We start from the raw sequence: 15,125 nt of genomic DNA, 5'->3' as shown, positions 1-15,125 counted from the left end.
TAGTTTTGGTCTGGCCCAGAACCTACCTTTGTTGCCATTTGGAGTGAACCAGCAGAAGGAAAATATCTATTTCTCTCTTCTGATTATGGCTTTTTAAAAAAGATTTATTTTATATTTGTTACAAAGTCAGATATACAAAGAGGAGGAGAGACAGAGAGGAAGATCTTCCGTTCGATGATTCACTCTTCAAGTGACTGCAATGGCTGGTGCTGTGCCGATCCCAATCCAGGAGCCAGGAACCTCCTCCAGGTCTCCCATGCGGGTGCAGGGTCTCAAGGCTTTGGGCTGTCCTCAACTGCTTTCCCAGGCCACAAGCAGGGACCTGAATGGGAAGCAGAGATGCCAGGATCAGAACGGCGCCCACATGGAATCCTAGCATGTTCAAGGCGAGGACCTCAGCCGCTGGGCCACAATGCCGGGCCCAATTATGGCTTTTGAATAAGTATGTTTTTTAAAAAGATTTTAAATTTAATTTATTTTTATTGAAAATGGAGATTTACAGAGAGAAGGAAAGACAGAGAGAAAGACCTTCCATCTGCTGGTTCACTCCCCAAGTGAACACAACAGCCAGTGCTGCGCCAATTTGAATCCAGGAGCCAGGAACTTCCTCCAGGTCTCCCATGTGGGTGCAGGGTCCCAAGGCTTTGGGCCATCCTCGACTGCTTTCCCAGGCCACAAGCAGGGAGCTGGATGAAAGGTTGAGCTTCCGGGATTAGAACCGGTGCCCATATGAGATCCCAGCGCGAGCAAGGTGAGGACTTTAGCCGCTAGCCTACTGTGCTGGACCAGAAAACTGCATTTTTACTGAAGAGGTATAGACTTTTTTTCTTATAATTATTCCCCAAGCAATAAAGATTGTAACAACTCTTTACATAACCTGTACATCATTCCAGATGTCATAAATAATCAAGAGAGATGATTTAAAGTATGTAGGAAGATGTGAGTAGGGCATCGGTAAATGTGGTTCATTTTCATGTAGGTAATTTGGGCATTTTAGGATTTGTTAGGGATGAGGGGAGTATTCCAAGAGACAACTGCAAACCTTTGTAGGATCCTAACCCTCACCCTGCCTCTTTGAAACATAATGTGTTGGTTTAGAAGCCACACCCATTCTTCAGCAAGGAACATCCATAATGCTCAGTTCCACTGGAAGAAAGCACGGCTCATTGGAAACCTGTTACTGCAGCCATGGGGCAGACAGTCTTTCAGGACTAACAGGACAATTCACAAGGGCACACACAGCATCATGTCAGAGAGAAGCTTTACTGATGAAATCAGAGGTGATTTCAGTACCGGAAGAGTAGCACTGCAGTAGATTTGAAACACAGTAAGCGCTTAAAACACTGTAAGTTCAGAAAGATATTCTTAGCAGTACTGAAGGAATTGCCTCATTAATCTGACATAAATAAAGGAAAGGAATCAAGGATTTATTTTTTTCTTTCCAAATATGAGAAAGGAATTCTATTTTTTTTTTTTTTAAGATTTATTCATTTTATTACAGCCAGATATACAGAGAGGAGGAGAGACAGAGAGGAAGATCCTCCGTCCGATGATTCACTCCCCAAGTGAGCCGCAACGGGCCGGTGCGCGCCGATCCGAAGCCGGGAACCTGGAACCTCTTCCGGGTCTCCCATGCGGGTGCAGGGTCCCAAGGCTTTGGGCCGTCCTCGACTGCTTTCCCAGGCCACAAGCAGGGAGCTGGATGGGAAGTGGAGCTGCCGGGATTAGAAGTGGCGCCCATATGGGATCCCGGGGCTTTCAAGGTGAGGACTTTAGCCGCTAGGCCACGCCGCCGGGCCCGAGAAAGGCATTCTTTTGTGTAGAAGAGTCATAGCAGGGCTGGCATGTGGGTTCAACTGGCTAATCCTCCACCTCCAAGCACCGGGATCCCATATGGGCACTGGTCCATGTCTCGGCTGCCCTAGTTTCCATCCAGCTCCCTGCTTGTGGCCTGGGAAAGCAGTGGAGGATGGCCCAAAGCCTTGGGACCCTGCACCCATGCGGGAAGCCTAGAAGAAGCTCCTGGCTTTCGATGGGCTCAGCTCCTGCCCTTGCCATCATCTGGGGAGCGAACCAACAGGTAGAAGATTTTTTCTCTCTGTCTATCCTGCTCTCTATACATGTGTCTTTCCAATAAAAATAAATAAATCTTCAAAAAAATCATAGTGAATAAAAAAAAAGAATGAATGCATCAGAATATCACCACTAGGAATCCCTAAGAAATGAATCATTCTCAATAATGATTATTAATGCATGCTAAAATCATCAGGTGAAATGTTAATAGTGAACTTTATACTACTGGATCAGGCAGACAGCATTCAAACTTAGTGACTGATTTTAACATCAGTATTAGCGATATTAGCACCATATATGAAATCTCCTGAAGAAAAAAAATCAGCCTAATGTTGATGAACCTTCTGGATTTTATCGCTTACAGAAAATACAAGGGCAGAGAAACATAAAAAGGAACACTGAGAAGACACAATCTGCCTACTTAGAATATAACATCCTTGGGGCCGGAGTCCTGACTTGGGAGGTAAAGCTGCCGCTTGTGACACTGCGATGCCGACGTCCCACATGGGCAAGAGGAGGAAGACTTCCACTTGAATGTCAGAGTTACAGAGGCAGAAGGAGAGAGGGAAACAGAGGTCTTCAATCTTCGGTTCACTCCCCAGATGGTCCAAAGGGCTGGGATTGGGCCAGGATGAGGCCAGGAACCAGGAGCTTCTCGAAGGTCTCTCACTTGGAGGCAGGAGCCCAAGCACTTGGGCCACCCTCCAGTGCCTTCCCAGGCACAGTAGCAGGGAGCTGGCTCAGAAGTAGAGAAGCCAGGACGCACACCATTGCCCATACAGGATGCCAGCACTGCAGGCGGGAGCTTAATTCACTGTGCCACAACATTGGCCTCAAACGTTGAAAAAAAATCATAAAAAATATAAATTTATACAGAGCAAATGATCACTTCATCATTCAGTTAACCAAAACCAGTGTGACTATGATTAAATCCTGATTCAAATGAATCATAATGCTATTTCTGAGTCATAATGGAACTTTGAGCACACCAGAGTATTGAGTAATACTGAAGAATTATTATTTCGTGGGGCTTTAGTAATTGCATTATTTTTAAAGATACCTTTACCTATGTTAGAATTACCAAAGCATTTTTATGTGCAATGATATTATGATATCCTTGGGTCTGCTTTGAAGTGCTCCAGAACTGGGTATTTAATCTAATAGTTAAGAGGTTCCCATCTGACATTGGAGTACCTGGGTTCAACGCCTGGTTCTGGGTTTCAGTCCCCAGTCTCTAGGCTCTGGCTTCCTAGCTCCAGGCTTCTGACTCTGGGCTCCAGGCTCTTGGCTCTGGGCTCCAGGCTCCTGGCTTCTGGGTATGGCTTCCTAGCTCCAGGTTCCAGGTTCTGGGCTCCAGGCTCTGGGCTCTAGGCTCCCGGTTCTGGCTCTGGTTCTAGACTCCTAGCTCCAGGCTCTGGGCTTCTGGTTCATAGCTGCAAGTTCCTAGTTCTAGGCTCCTAGCTCTAGACTCCTGACTCTGGGCTCTGAGCTCTGTGCTCTGGGCTCCTGGTTCAGGGTTCTGGGCTCCTGGCTTCTGACTCTGGGCTCTGCACTCTGGGCTCCAGGCTCCAGACTCAAGGTTCCTGTTACTGCAGACCCTGGGAGACAGCAGTGATGGCTCAGCAGTGGGTTCCTACCACTTCTGTGGGAAACGTGGATTGAGGTCCTGGGTTCATAACATGGCCAAGCCCAGCTCGGGTACTGAGGACATATGGGGAGTGAATGATAGGGGTTACTCTCTCCGTCAAAGTTAAAACATGAAATAGGAGGAGATACTGTGGCACAGGAGGTTAAGCCACCATTTGGGATGCCCATGTCTTATGTTGGCGTACAGATTCAAGTCTCAGATTCTCTACCTTGAATTCAGTTTATCGATAATGTGCCTGGGGAGGCAGTGGATGATGACCCAAGTACTTGGGTCTCTGCCACTCACATGGGAGGCCCAGATGGAGTTCCTGGCTATTGGGCCTGGGCCAAATCTGGCTATTCCAACCATTTGAGAAGTGATCCAATGAATGGGAGACCTCTCTCTGTCTTAGCCTGTGCCTTTCCTTCTGTCGCACTGCCTTTTAAATAAGTAAATTTTTTTTAAAAAATAAAATGTCCTAATATAAAAAAAAAGTAGAGAAAGCATGGTTTTTGTGGATAAGTTAAAAAGAATGGCAGAATCTACAAAATTAGAATTAGATTATTAGCACCCAGGAGCTTGCTTACTGTAATGTTCTTTTACTTCTGGAAATTTTAGAGTTTTCACATGGTTTCTCTTCAAGGAAGTGTTTCCTGCTTCAGGCAGGATTTGCATAGTAATCCGTATTACAGAATATCTTTGGGGATAAAACAAACCAAGTGTCTGCACAGCTCTCCAGAGTAAAGAGAAGCCATCTATACCATCTCTTACCTCTCATATAAAGGAGGAGTCTGCTAGGTCAAGTTCTTGTGGAACCTGGGAAATGGGGGGTTAACATCCTGCCGCTGGCAGCTGAGAGCCCCACAGCTGCCAGCAATTACACTAGCTGGCAGTCCCCTTAGGAAACTCCTGCTGTCTGATTAAGACTAATTGCTAGCCGGCATTTAAGTCCCCAAACGATAGAAATGAAAATCCGTTAGGGAAGGGCTGGGTGGGGGAGACTGCCTTCCGATGCTGAGGCGTGGCTGTGCCGGGGCAGGAACAGGTCTCCTCGCAGCAGCAAGTGCTGCACGCACAACTCTCCCTTCCAGTGTCGCTGGAAAACCACACAGTGAGGAACACCCAGGCTTTCCTCCTGAGCCCTAGAGACAGCATTCTTTCCCTTTGATTATGGTAAAAATAAATAAATAAAAGAAGACTATCTGCCAAAAGGTCATGTGGACGGCTGCCTGCACTCAGTGGCGCACAGAAATGGAAGAGGGCAGGGACAGGCTGGCCGGGACGCTGGGGAAAGGCCTGAGCAGACACAGAAGCTGAGGGGAGCGTCCAAGATGGAACAGTGATTTCTTTACTCAGCTCAGCGACGCGCTGGCAGGCGCAGGGAAAACTGACTTCACGGCCTAGTTGGTTAGGAACTTGCCACTGGACAGGTTGTGGCATTCCCCCCACCCCCGTGGGAATGATCTCAGCCACCTCCATCCTTGTTCTGAGGAGTACTGAGATGACTGGGGCTCTAGTTCTTATCCTCAAAGAATTTAACAGTCTGCTCAAGTTCAAACCCAGAGAAAAGATGCCAGTGATCCTTTAAGCTGCTTGTAAGGAAAAAAAAAATAATAAAGGGATCAGTGAGGGGGTGCAGCTGGTGAGCTGACGCCTGGGATGAGGACACCCCAGATGAGGGCTGGTGTAGGCTGCGACAGTCCCATTTCTGACCCGGCTTCCTGCTAAGCAGCCTGAGAGAGCAGCAGAGACGGTTCAAGTACTTGGGCCCCTTAGCCCACGTGGGGGCCCAAGACTGAGCTCCGGACTCCTATTTTAGACCCTACCCAACCCTGGCATTTGTGGCCAAAGGGAGTGAACCCTCAGATGAAATATCTCTTCCCCTCTCTGTAACTTTCAAATACATAAGTAAATTCTGAGGAAAAAAAAAAAAAGAAAAGAAAATTTAAGAATTTCTAAACCTACCACCACCACTAATTTCCTAATTTAATTGGATTGTTTAAGAGATTCAACTCCCCTCAACATATACACAGCTTTAAGTCTTAGCCTACTTTGAAATTATGAATTGTGTCATTTGAGAAAACATATGTATGGGTTTCCCTTCTTACACCATTTACATCCAGAGTCCTTTCTTAAGAGCTAAGCCTCTGCCTGCAGGGCTGGCATACTACATACACGAGCACTCATTCAGGTTCTGGCTGCTTCACTTCCGACTCCGCTCCCTGCTTATGACCTGGGAAAGCAGCAGGGGACGGCCCAAGTCTTTACACTGGTATCCATGTGGGAGACCCAAAAGGAGCTTCTGACCCCTGGCTTCAGGTTGGTTCAGCTCCGGCTTTTGTGACCATTTGAGTAGTGAACCAGCAGATGGGAGATTCCCTCTCCAAGATCCCCCTTCCCTCTCTGTAATTCTGACTTTCCAATAAAAATAAGCACATTGTCAAAAAAATTAAATTAAGTTCAAACTGATTGTTTCTCCAGGGACCACATGCGGCTTTTAAATCTGGTTCTCCCACACGGGTGGGTTGGGCCACATTCTGCTGTCCTTCCAGGCTCTTTTAGAAGGAGCTGAATGGGAAGCAGGGTGCCCAGGACTGGAAACAGTGCTCCAATATGGGATGGCGCCATTGAAAGCATCAGCGCCAGCACCCACATGCTGATTTTTAAGTTTATAAACACTGGAAAAAATAAGCGCCACACTAAAAGTGCAATAATCCTGATAGAGGGTTACTGTTGTGGTGCAGCATGCCAAGCTGCCACCTCCAACCCTGGCATCCCGTAGAGGCACCATTTGTGCTCATGATCCCCTACTTCCAACCCGACTCCCTGTCAAGGGCTTGGGAAAAGGAGAATATGGCCCAAACGTCTGGTCCTTGCTACCTGTGTGGCAGCCCCGGATGGCACTCCAGGCTCCTGGCGTTGGCTTGGGGCCTCGCCCTGGCTGTTGTCATCTGGAAGGTATGTCACTGGATGAGCTATCTCTCTTTCTCTCTTTCTCTCTTTCTGCCTCTCCATCTCTCTCTAACTTTTTTTTTAAGAATTATTTTTTTTTTATTACAAAGTCAGATATACAGAGAGGAGGAGAGACAGAGAGGAAGATCTTCCGTCCGATGATTCACTCCCCAAGTGAGCGCAACGGCCGGTGCTATGCCGATCCAAAGCCAGGAACCTGGAACCTCTTCCGGGCCTCCCACGCGGGTGCAGGGTCCCAAAGCTTTGGGCCGTCCTCAACTGCTTTCCCAGGCCACAAGCAGGGAGCTGGATGAGAAGTGGAGCTGCCGGGATTAGAACCGGCGCCCATACGGGATCCCGGCGCATTCAAGGCGAGGACTTTAGCCACTAGGCCATGCTGCTGGGCCCAGATTTATTTATTTTTATTACAAAGTCAGATATACAGAGAGGAGGAGAGACAGAGGAAGCTCTTCCACCCGATGATTCACTCCCCAAGTGACCGCAATAGCCGGTGCTGTGCCGATCTGGAGCCAGGAATACCCTCCAGGTCTCCCATGCGGGTGCAGGGTCCAAGGCTTTGGGCTGTCCTCGACTGCTTTCCCTGGCCACAAGCAGGGAGCTGGATGGGAAGTGGAGCCGCCGGGATTAGAACTGGCGCCCATATGGGATCCCGGTGCGAGCAAGGTGAGGACTTTGGCTGCTAGGCCACGCCGTCAGGCCCCCCAGTTACATTTCTAAAGTTACTGGCTATGAGAATACTTTTTGTTTGGCAGATTGTTCAATGGAAATGAATTCTTACCATTCTATGTTGCTGAACAGGGGTAAGGTCATGTTAAAAAGCTAAAAGAGACAGATGAATCGTAGTGGCTGAGCTCAGATAGCCATCAAGAGAACAAAACTTGTCAGTGACTTGCAAAGGTATTTTCTTAAATATTGCTTGCTTTCCACAGTGTTCTCATAAAGCAGCCTGATTTATAAAGCCAGGAGACTAATCTTACAGATTGCAGAGACAAGTCTCACAGTTCTTTGCTCAGAGCTCATGGTTCATTATTAGATCCAAAGGAAGACATGTATTACTTATTACTGCATTGGCCAATAAAATGGGAAGAAGAAAAAGGAAGTGATTTGCCTCAAATCATATAATTGATTAATAGCAGAGCTCGTGCTAACGCTGATTCGATTTCTAATACAGTGCTCACTTTTTCTAGTCTATTTTTTTCTATGTTTCTATTTTTTTTCCTTAAATGGTCTCTTCAATTTTTTTCCCCAGCTGGATACTTTAGATTTCTTCCCTCTACATTTTCTTCTTATTTCTTCTTAATTATTGAAATTTCCTTTAATTTAGGACCAGGGAAGCTCATTTCCTGAACTGAAAATTTTTAGTTTGAGAAACTCTGACAAAGGTAATAGGTATTAGAGACCTGACCTCATCAAGATTAAAAGGCAAATTTGTGATTTAGTAACTAGAATTCCATTGTAGGAACTGGAGTTCTACTGAAATGCAGTCTGTTAAATCTTGCCCTTGACGGTGCAGCTAACAGCGAAGAACACTAAGTTAACCCAGCTGCTAAAGAGAGACTCACATTCCATTTCAAAAGCCTTTAAGAGAAACCTTATATTTCAGGAGTTGTGGCAATCGAAGCTCCTCTAAAGGGGAGTACTCTGAAAGCACTCTCATTGTCTTCCCTTCTTTCCTAGCAGAGCAGGACGCGTCCATTGCTGTTCTTGAACTCCACGGTCCGTGCCTGACATTCCACCTCAGGAGCCCAAAGTCTTCATTAAAGGTTAAGGTTTAGTTTTACAGTGAAAAGAATTCTAGATTGCAAAACTTTCAAATTGCTGTATGAGGTAAAACGACAGCGACAGACTCGCGAGGTAATGGGAAGCACTGAGTTAAAGCCACTGGCTGCAGCGGCAGTGCAGAAAGTCTCAAGGCCAGTCCTGAGCACTCCACGATGAACAAGAAGGGCTCGGCCATGTCCTGGGAAAGGCCGCTGCCAGGCTGGACAGTTGAGGCCCTGGCAAGACACTCTTCTCCCAGAATGCCATTACAGTTGTAGCTAATCTCTTTTCTGTGCAGACAGTCTCATAGGCTTTCACGGAGATAATGTGGAGGACATGGATGAGCGGGGTCTGGTGTATTCACAATTAGGCGACCATCACTGCCATCAAATTATGGCATTCTCATTAACCCAAGAAGCATCACTCCCCGTTTGTCCCTAAGTTACCACCCAGAATCAGTCCTTAATCTGCTTTCCAACTCCACAGATTCGTCCATTTTACGTGAGTTGGATCATGCACTGTGTGGCCCTTGGTGACTTGTTTCTTAGTATAATGTTTTCAAGGTTCCTGTCGGCTGTAGGATAGATCAGAAGCTCAGTTGTTTTCACTGTCAAATGATATCCCATTCTATGGCTTTGCAGCTTCAGTTACTGCTCAGCAGCTCAAGGAGATTTGGATGGCTTCTACTTCCTGCCTACGGGGATCATGCTTCCTTGAACGCTGACGAATGTAGACATATGTTCCCATTTCTCTTCGGTAGATACTTAGGTCATATGATAACTCTAGTCTTAACCCTTCTGAGGCATGGCCAGTTTTCCCAAAGCACTTGTTCCATTTTACATGGTATCGTAATTGAAAATTTACATCTTACATACATTGATCTTTTCGATAGTAGACTCCCATTGTGGTTTGAATACGCATTTCTTTGAACAGCTGCTCGTGGAAATACTGGCCATTTGAATATCTTCTCACTCAGACCCTTTGTTTATTTTAAAATTGGGCTACAAGTGTTTTATTATTAGTTTATACAAATTTTAAAATATACTCAACATATAAGTCCCCTATCAATACATACTTTGCAAATATTTCTCTCATTCAGAGGGATGTTTTCAATTCTTTGACAGTGCCTGTCAAAACTCAAAAATTCTTACCTTTTTTTTTTAAGATTTATTTATTTTTTATTGGAAAGGCAGATATACAGAGAGGAAGAGAAACAGAGAAGAAGATCTTCTGTCTAATGGTTCACTCCCCAAGTGGCTGCAACAGCTGGAGCTGAGCTAATCCAAAGCCAGGAGCCAGAACCTCTTCCGGGTTTCCCATGCGGGTGCAGGGTCCCAAGGCTTTGGGCCGTCCTCAACTGCTTTCCCAGGCCACAAGCAGGGAGCTGGATGGGAAGTGGAGCAGTCGAGATTAGAACCGGCATCCATATGGGATCCCGGGGCTTTCAAGGTGAGGACTTTAGCTGCTAGGCCACGCTGCCGGGCCAGACCAGTCCATTTCTAACCATTGCTGCAATTTGGGGAGTAAACCAGTGGATGGAAGATCTCTCTCCCTCTGTAATGCTAATCTCAGCCAACGGTGCTGGGACTAGTTGTACTATCTAGGAATACTGTATGAACTTCCCTGAGGTCACATTACCTACAGAGCCAATGCTCTGGGGCCACTGGCCCCCTGATGCACTTTTCGGGTCTCCTGGGTACACTCCTTCAGGAAGGACTCAGTTCAGAGAGGGTGGTGGCAGAACACTCAGCAGCAGCTTCTTCTGCTCACTGCACCTGCCAGAGCCTCTTGTGGAAACAGAAAGGAAACTGCCCAGTGGGAGTCCTAGGCTGGCATTCAGCACATCCGTTTGGGGCTGAGAAAAACACTGAAGACATGTTCATGCTGTCAGGCTTCTCAGCACTGTGTACATGCTTGTGGCAGTTCATGTGGTACTTGTGGATGAAGTGCATGTCACCTGTATCTCACTCAGAGGGCCTCTCAGCATTTGAGTGAGAATAAATAATAAGGAAGTGCTTCTTGAGGTGGTACGTGCTCCAAAAGGCTCCAAAGCAGTGTTCACACACACACAAAATATTTGGGAATCTCTACTTGAAAAGAACCATTTTATTCAAATGCCATCACCTGCCATTTTTTACAGGGTTGGTTTGTTATGAACAAGAAACCTCAGTCAAGTTGTCTCTGCAGTTCTGGCACTTAACACTGGTCTTTTCTTTTTCTTTCATATATATATATATATATATTACATGTATATGTATAATGAATATAACATATATAACACATACAATATGTAATATACTATAACACACACACACACGTATATATATAAAAGAGAAGGCGAGAGAGAGAGGCAAAGATTTTCTGTCCACTGGTTCACTCCGAAGCCAGGAACTTCTTCCATGTCTCCCACATGGGTAAGCCCAAGGCCTTGGGCCATCCTCGACTGCTTTCCCAGGCCACAGGCAGAGAGCTGGAAGGGAAGTGAAGCAGCCAGGACATGAACCAGCACCCATATGGGATCCCAGCACATGTAAGGCGAGGATTTAGCCACAGAGCCATCATAGCAGGCCCAACACTGTCTTCAATGGCCCTTTGACACATCAGAGTTAACTGCCCTCTCTATTTTTGGCCTGCTTGCTGGCAATCTGGCTTAACACCATCTTTTTGCTGGTTGCAATAGGAAACATGTTCACACCTGTAGGCATTCACAGGCCAGAAGATCTGCCTGAACCATGCTGAATTTTCACTTAACACAATCCCAAAAGGTCAGGCGTTTTTTTGAACCAGCTTTCCCTTAGATACTGCTTGAAGACCTGCTTGAAGAACCAAATCACTGTAACAGTTCCCCTGGGCCCCTCTGTCCTGCTGCCACACTGAAGTGCCTTTATCTTCTAACAGAACTGAGTGTCCCTCACAGCACAGAAACGTTCCAAGAACCCCTTGCCTCGGCCTGGTTCCTGCCTATTGTCTGAAGGGACAATGTCTGCCAGTCTTGCTTTTGCAATTGAATTCTCTTGATGAAGTTCTTCAACTGTTTCTTGGAAATTTGCTGGGTTGCAGCCTCCTTTTGTCTCCCTGCCCCATGGCACCTCCTCCAGGCCCAAGCACACCCTGCCAACCCCAGGACGAGGTGAATTTACAAATACCAACTGTATGTTTTCTTGTAGTCTCAGTTTTTTTGCAGGTGTTAATCAGAATATGCCCCCAGACCTGGTCCTCTTGAGTGTTGCTTAGTGTCATGCCCAGCCCAATATTATCTGTCCCCTCTTATGACACTCACTGGTGGGCTCTGAGATCTAGCCCTGCTGGGTAGGCCCCAGCCCTAGTGTTAGTGTGCTAGGTGGTCAGTGGTAGTTGATACTAACTGGCCCAGATCAGCTCTCCTACGTGGGTAGGTGCATGAATCTGACCCAGAAAGGTCCTGCAACTCTCCCCGCCCCACCCCCGCCCAAACTGTTCAGTCTCAGTCCCCTCACTTACTTGCAAGTATAGTGGCCTTGTCAATGGAAATCCTGCAGAAATCATTCCTCACCTGCAACACATTCCTTCAGCAGTCCTCCTTCCCTTACAACCCCATCCCCTTTCCCTGAGCACTACACAGTCCCTGTGCCCAAGAGTGCATGGGTTTCCCAGCCTGGTCTTCCTAAGCCCAGTCTTCTGGCGGGGTGGCAGAGCTCATGGCGAAGTTGCCAGCAGCTCTCGCTCCGCCAAGGCAGAAGGAAGCCACCAGGTGAATAATTTTTAAAATATATTTGCTCAAATTATGGAAAACTTGGAGAAAATGTATAGTGATATTCTTTGGGTTTAGGGGTCTCTGCTCTGCAATAATTCTCCTTATGGAGGATTAAGACTTTTGGACATTTTGGGTGTCAGTGAATTTGCCTCTTCCCTTACCTGAAAAACAGCTAAATGGGGTGAAGCTGGTAAGAGCCAACAGAATAGAAGTTGGCCCCTGTGTGCACCCATTGTTGACACTGGTAGAATTGTGTTGAGTGAAGTCTCTTTGTATAATGATTTTTGGAAAGTGTCTCAGTAACAACTGGAGTGGCACCCTGAGTGGAGCTAATACAGGCACTGTGTAGGAGAAATATACTATGTTCAGTTTGGAGATTTATAGCCTAGCAAAAGTGTACTACTGCCACAATCTGTAACACCTCCAAGTTCATATACTGAGACCCTGGTGCCCCAAATCCTGGATTTCGCTCTTTCCTCAGGATACTGACATACAGCATAATGCTCTTTCAGGATTCTGGCCAGCAGCAGTAATCTGTAGCTTCCAGATACTACATGGTCACAGAGGACACACAGGGACACTCTACAGAGTACAGTATTGCTAAGCCGTGGTTCTCAGAAAGTAGGAGAATAAATGTGTTTCCAATTTTTGAGGCTCTTTACAAATGAGGTCCTGGGGAACTGAGCAGATCATGAAGGTAGAGTCCTCATGAATGTGATCAGTAGCCTTTACAAAAGAGGCCTCTGATGGTGGCCCTGACCTTCCCTCATCTGAAGTGACCATGAGAAGACAGCTTTCTCATCGTGAACCAGGAAGTGGGTGCCCACCAGACAGCAGCGTAACAGCACCTTGATCTTGGAAGCTCCAGCCATCAGAATTCTGAGAAATAAATTTATACTTCATGTAAGCTGCCCAGTTTAGGCATCTTGTTCCAGAAACCTCAACAGACTAAAGCAACTGCCAAGTTTTTGTCGTACTGCTTAGACTTAAATGGATCTGTATTTGATTTTTAATTCGATTTATCAGTTTTTGTTCTTGGACATATAATTTAGTCTCAGGATCTCAATTATCAAATATTTAATAAAGCAGAACACTGCTCTCAGAAGGCTGGTTGGTGGGAAGAGAGAGGGGATTATAAAACAACGTTTCTGTGGAGTATTTTCTAAGTGTTTGTATCACACATCTTCCTTAATCACACACAGTGGTAATTGGACAGAAGGGAGAGGAAGACAAAAATGAAACTTTGGCTTCGATAAGGAATATCTGAAAAGGAGAAGAGATTGTGAGTGGCTGCAACTGCAGAAGATTGAGAGGAGAACTGGAAGAAATATGCACAGGGTATGCAACTGCCATGGCATCCCAACCGTACCATTGTCCAGAGGAGGAAAGACCCTGCAGAGGCTCCTGAACTAACCTGTCTCAGAGTAGGACCCTGCTTTGCTTCCCAGACTGTCACTGATTTTCAGTTGGGAGGAGCAATAGTAAAAATAGGTCTCATCTCACCCAGATTTCCAGGGAAATGATGTGGAACTCTGGAAAGGGTCCTGCCTAGCAAGCTCTCCCAGGTAATTTTGGCTTTTCATTGGATTTGAATTACTTTCACCTTTGTGAAAGCAGAAAACGAAGGAGATGCAAATTGTTTTTGTCCACGGAAATGCAAATGATTTTTTTTTCCTGTGGAGATGCAATTTCTCATCGCCTTGTGTGATTCTGAGCAGTTTTGTTCTACTACCAAGTCTGTTTCTGCATTTCTGATGGCCTAAACAATTCGTGTGTTCTTCAAATTCTCCTTTGCGCCAGCTCTAACATCTTATTAACTCACTCATTAATGAATTTAATAAAATTTCTACCATGCTCATTTGTATTTACAAGTGTCATAATTTTACTCTTTAAAAAATTATTGCCGGGCCCGGCGGTGTGGCCTAGTGGCTAAAGTCCTCGCCTTGAAAGCCCCGGGATCCCATATGGGCGCCGGTTCTAATCCCGGCAGCTCCACTTCCCATCCAGCTCCCTGCTTGTGGCCTGGGAAAGCAGTCAAGGACGGCCCAATGCTTTGGGACACTGCACCTGCATGGGAGACCCGGAAGAGGTTCCAGGTTCCCGGCTTCGGATCGGCGTGCATCACTGGCTGTTGCGGCTCACTTGGGGAGTGAATCATCGGACGGAGGATCTTCCTCTCTGTCTCTCCTCCTCTCTGTATATCTGGCTGTAATAAAATGAATAAAAATTTTAAAAAAAAATTATTGCCTGACCAGTTCTAAAAAGCAGAATAAAGAAGTCACAACTTTGCAACTGTCACATATCACAATCATGTTCAGTTCCAAACTTGGAAACAGCTGAAGTACAAAGACCTTGAAACAACATGTGTGCCATGGCAAGCCGACTGTGGGCCAGGGCCAGGGTGTTTTCTAGATTACTCCTGTCACTTGTGCTTTGTTAATATATTTTCTATGTTATTTTATTTTAAATATTGATTTATTTTACTTGAAAGAGAATTATGGAGAGAGAGGGAGAGACAGAGATCTTCCATCCTCTAGTTCATGCCGTACAAATAGCTGGGCCAGTCAGAAGCCAGAAGCTTCCTCCGGGTTTCCCACGTGGATGCAGGGTCCCAAGGACTTGGGCCATCTTCCACTGCCTCCCAGGCCATTAGCAGAAAGCTGGATCAGAAGTGGAGCAACCAGAACAAGAATCAGCACCTATATAGAATGCTGGGGCCAGAAGTAGATTAGCCTGCTATGCCACCAGGCCAGTCACTGATACTTTTTATTAAAGGCAGAGAGATACAGAGATCTCCTGTCCATCTCCCATCCAAAGGCAGATAGGGCTGAACCAGGCTGAAGCAGGAGCCAGGAATTCAATCTAGTTCTCTTACGTAAGTGGCAAGGACCCAAGTAGTTAAGCCATCACTTGATGTCTGTGCTAAGGTTGCACATTTGCAGAAACTTGGAAATGGGA

The sequence above is a fragment of the Ochotona princeps genome, chromosome 25 (assembly GCF_030435755.1).
Source record: "Ochotona princeps isolate mOchPri1 chromosome 25, mOchPri1.hap1, whole genome shotgun sequence".
Classification (NCBI taxonomy): Eukaryota; Metazoa; Chordata; class Mammalia; order Lagomorpha; family Ochotonidae; genus Ochotona; species Ochotona princeps.
The sequence above is the reverse complement of the archived record's forward strand: the minus strand, read 5'-3'. Positions refer to the sequence as shown.